This window comes from Cynocephalus volans, chromosome 1, assembly GCF_027409185.1.
Source record: "Cynocephalus volans isolate mCynVol1 chromosome 1, mCynVol1.pri, whole genome shotgun sequence".
Lineage (NCBI taxonomy): Eukaryota > Metazoa > Chordata > Mammalia > Dermoptera > Cynocephalidae > Cynocephalus > Cynocephalus volans.
Genome location: NC_084460.1, coordinates 4,909,240 through 4,914,354, shown reverse-complemented (window position 1 = coordinate 4,914,354; position 5,115 = coordinate 4,909,240).

Below are 5,115 nucleotides of genomic sequence, written 5' to 3'. Positions count from 1 at the left end.
GTCAAGACGGAGGAATAGACGGTCTCCAGCGTCACTCTCTCCCCAAAATCAACCAATTTACAATTATTAAAAAGCAACGACAGCCAAGTTGTGGCGGCTAGAGCTCAGAGGAAGAGGTGGAGAGACCTGTGGAGTTCATGAAGGTAGGGAAAGCCATGATGAGAGAAAGAAAGGTCCGCCCTCACCATTTCAAGCCCTGGCTGCTTCAAGTCTGGGGCTGGTGGGCACACAAAGCAGGAGCTGACAAAAGCCACAGCTGTGCCCTTCAGATGAAGTTGCTTGGAGTTTGCAGGGTAGAAGAGGGCCTTGGTGGCCCTCAGGCCAGGCAGACCACCTGTAGGGTTCCTGTGGACTCACACAGGAGCAAGGAGCCACAACAACTGAAAAAAGGAGCCATTCAGAGGCCAGTGAGTCATCGCAAGGGACCAGTGCATGGCCCGTCCCACGGGAAGTGTTTGGAGTGCAGGTATTGGGGGAGATGGGCACACCGAGGGAACACTGGGACACAGCAAGGATGGCTGATCTGCCCCCCAATCAGCACAGGCCCACTTAGTGGAGACTAGTCATGAATATAGAATTGCATGGGGTGCAGTTTGATGAAAAGACTCAGCCCCAGACCAGTGTTTCTACACAACCCAGGTGTACTGATCTGACCTGGAAGTACCTACAAAGTCAACCATTAAAACCTGAGCTGTACAAAAAGCCTTCCCCAGGGAATCAGCAGCAAAGCAGCAATTAAGCTCACCTACAGGGCTCATGTGCTGGTCCCCACAAGAAGTTCTCCTATTTCAGAAGTAAGCAAAGGACAACAAATTAGTTCCAGTGCAGAGTTTAAGTGGTGGGAACAGTGAGTAATGCAACACAGACTGAAAGAAAAAACAAAATACCCACAGACCAGAGACAAAGTCTGATATTAACGAGTAAAAGTCTCACTTCACCAAAGAACATCTATAAAACCTAGAAGGATAGGAAGCTCCCTGGGCACCCAAGCTGGTGGGGGGTGGGGGGTAGCAATCTCAGCCATGCCCCGCAACACCCGCAACCAGCCCAGTGACAAACACCAAGCTGCCACAGGAAGCATGCCAAACCAGGGCAGTGGGGGGCTGACGGCCTCAGCCATGCACCCGAACACCAGCACCCAGCCCAGTGACAACCACCAAGCTGCCTTAGGAAATACCCTGGGCCCCCGAGCCAGGGCAGTGGGGGGCCAAAGGCTTCAGCCACACCCCCTGACATCTGCATTCAGCCCAGCAATGACCAAGCCACCACTGGAAGACCCCTGGTCTCCCCTGCAGGAATGAGGGGGGTGCTACGGGCTTCAACTACGTCCCCCCTCTTTTCTTCTTCTCACACCCTATCTCTTTCCCCCTTCCCCTCTCCCCCTCCCACCCAACTGCTCCATAACAACATCTTAGAATTTAAAAACAGATGGAGCCAGGGACCAACCCCTCCTCCCGCAACCAGGCACACTGCCACTGCCACAGTGCCCTCCCAGGGTCCTGTGGTATAGAGCCAGGGACTGACCCTTCCTCCCGCAATCAGGCAAGGAGCAGGCCAAAAACACCACTTCCATGTGGGTGGCCCACCACAGCCACCACAGTAGCCACGACTGCTGCAAAAGCAGTTCAATGCCACAACCACTGTGCAGATGGCCCGAGAGTCACCAGTGGAGACCAAAGAAAAGAAGAGGATGTCTCTCTCCACAAATCCCATTCCAGAATGATAGAAGAAGCATCTGTTCTATGATAATATTGGGGGACCTGAACACACCTCTCTCAGCATTGGACAGATCATCTAGGCAACAAGGCAACAAATCAACAGAGTAACTGTTACTCTTTCAGAAGGAGAGAAGAAATCTAGGGTTATCAGAGGTGAGATGGGGGAGGGTGAGAGGGATGGGGAGAGATTGGATAAGGGGCATAAAGAATAAGTATGATTTATAATAATGTATATGTTAATAATATTGATTTGATCAACATATATCAACATTGAATCCCAAAAATATGTCTAATGAATTATGATTTGATAAAAAAACCATAAATAAATGTGAAAAAAAATACTCCTATGCATAAAAAAATTTTTAAAAATAAAAATAAGGTATTAAAAAATTGATTGGAAGTTTTCTGAGTGTATGGAAGCTTCTCATGGCTTCATTGCAGGCAAACTTTTAAAAATTATTTTAATTAAAAAATTTTTAATTGTGGTAAAATGCACGTAAAATTGACCATCGTAACCATTTTTAGGTGCACAGTTCAGTGGTATGAAGTACATTCAGATTGTTGTGTAACCAATCTTCAGAATTCTTTTCCTCTTGCAAAATCAAAACTCTATACCCACTAAACAATAACTTTCCATTCCCTTTTTTTACTATCCCCTGGCAACCACCCTTCTCCTTTTTGTCTTCTTCTAAATTTGACTACTGTAGGTATCTCCTATAAGTAGAATTGTATAATATCTGTCCATTTATGACTGGTTTATTTCACTAGCATAATGTCTTAAAGGTTCACACGTGTTGTAGCATATGTAGGATTTCCTTCCTCTTTAAGGCTGAATAATATTCCATTGGATGTATATACCTCATTTCGTTTATCCATTCATCGGTCAATGGAACTTGGATTGTGAATAATGCTACTATGAATATGGGTGTGCAAATCTCTCTTGGAGACTCTGCTTTCAATTCTTTTGAATATATAACCAGAAATGGGATTGCCGAATTATATGGTAATTTCTCTTTTCACTTTTTGAGGGACCACCATACTGATTTCCAGAGGAGCTGCACTATTTTACGTTCCTCCCAACAGCGCACAAGTGTTCCAATTTCTCCACTTCTTTGACAAGACTTTTTGTTTTCTGTTTCCTTTTTTAAATGTTCATCCTAATGGGCGTGAACAAACTTTTTTATGTATTTAATTTTGGACAGTGCCTTTTCCACAGAAAATGATCTTGAACATTTTTCCATGTCAGCAGACATTCTTCTAAACATTATTTTTAATGGCTGTACTTAACAGATTCTGTAATGTGGTATTTTAATTTTCCAGTAAATATTCAGGGTTTAAATAATGTTATGCAGAATAGTCTTATAAAGAAATCTTTGTGTATATCCTGATATTTTCCATAGGATAAGGTCCTAGAGGTTGAATTCCTGGGTCAGAGGGCATGTGCCTTTAAAAAATTTAAATATATGTTGCCAGATTGCCTTCCTAAATGGTTTATACTCTCACTGGCAATGTGACAGTATTGTCTACACTGTTATCAGAGAAACTGATTTTAATGTTTGATCATAAATACATAGAAAAAGGTCAGAAAGAATATATATCAACTGATAATGGTTAACCTATGAGAACCAGTCTGGTTTGACGCATGAGTGGTCAAATAAAATGTTAGATTTATCTTTATTGTTTGGATTTTTCAATAAGAATGTACTCACATAATATTTGTATAAAATAAATATTTTAATTTCCCAATTTATTGGTGAATGGGTATACTGTTCAATGGATATACTTGTTTTCAATATGCATGCTTTGTTCTTCCATTTAAGTATTCTTCTTTTGTGAAATATCCACTCATTTCATATATTTTTCTAAGTGTTTAAACTTTATATATATGAATTCTCTACCACATATGGTAATTATCATTCCCTTTTTTCTTGTTTACTTTAAAAGCTTTTTTTTTTTTTAACTTACAAAAGTTTAAAAAGTTTTATGTAGGTAGTTACATTTATCTAACTTTTACTTTATGACTTATTTCTCAGCTTTTACACTTAGCCCTTCTCTATTCGGAAGTCGGATATTCATCTATATATTTTTTACTTAGTTTTATGTGTATTTGTGTGCTTATATTTTACTCTTGAACTCCACTGTAATTTATTTTGGTGTTTATTTTGATAAGGAATGCAACACTTACCCCCAAACAGTTAATTGTCCCAGCACCATTTTTTTTTTTTTTTTTTTGTCTTTTTTTGTGACCGGTAAGGGGATCTCAACCCTTGGCTTGGTGACGTCCGCACCGGCCATCCCTACATAGGAGCCGAACCGCGCAGGAGCGCCGCTGCGCTCCCAGCGCCGCACTCTCCCGAGTGAGCCACGGGGTCGGCCCAGCAGCACTATTTTTTAAATAAACATTCTCTTCTTGGTTGATTCGAAATACCACCTTTATCTAATAACAAATTATTTACGCACTGGGTGTGATTCTGTGCCTTTCACCCTGCTTCCCACGGTGTGACTGGGAAGAGTGAGCAGTCATCCAGGAAATGACGGGCCCTGGACTATTACTGCCCAGATCATGAGCCTGGTTAAAGGCGGCTTATTGATACCTACAGTTTGAAAACAGGATGATTTTGCTAAGGTTCTTAGTACTTAGCTGGGGTCGTGATGACTAAACTCATCGCTCTGTTTTTTGAGCATCGCGAATAGGATGTGTTATCGTCACGCAGTTCCAAGGCACAGTTCCAGGGGATACTCTTAAGTCGTCCCCTTTCCCAGGTCGCCACATACTCACTTCCCTCCGGTGCTCGCTAACTCAAGACCCCATCAGGTGATGACTGGATGTGTGCGGCAGTGGCAGGAGAGGAAGGAGGCTTCGTGAACAGTTTGCTGCGCCCGCCTGGGGTGGAGTCTGTGAAGGGCTTTGATAACCATCCTTAATAAGATTTAAAAGCACTCCTTTCATCTCCCGCAGTATCCCAAGTGTGCGTGGAAGGGACCCCCGCCCCGCATCCTAACTGGACTTTGGGTATGTGAGGTTCTGCGGGACAGCGCGGGAAGAGCGCGCCCCAAAGGCCTTAGCTTAAGCCGCATGCCCGGGGAGAGCTCTCCGGGCCCACCAGGGGGCAGCGGAGATCAGGGCGGCAGCCGACCGACAGCAGCCGTCCGGGAGCTTGAGGCGGACGAGGCGGAAAGCTGGCGGGATAGACCGGCTGAGAAGGTCTGCAGGGAGCTTCTGCCTTGCTTTACGGCTTCAGGCAGACTGCTTTGCGGCTCTTCTCCCCTTCCGACTTTGTTTACGGCTCCTCCTCGGTTTTTTTTATTCGGCCCGCCTCCAGGGCCCACAGGGGGTGCGAACCTTCTTCCCAGGGTCCCTTGCACCTCCTTCCCGGCCTTCTCTGCGCGGCCTGCG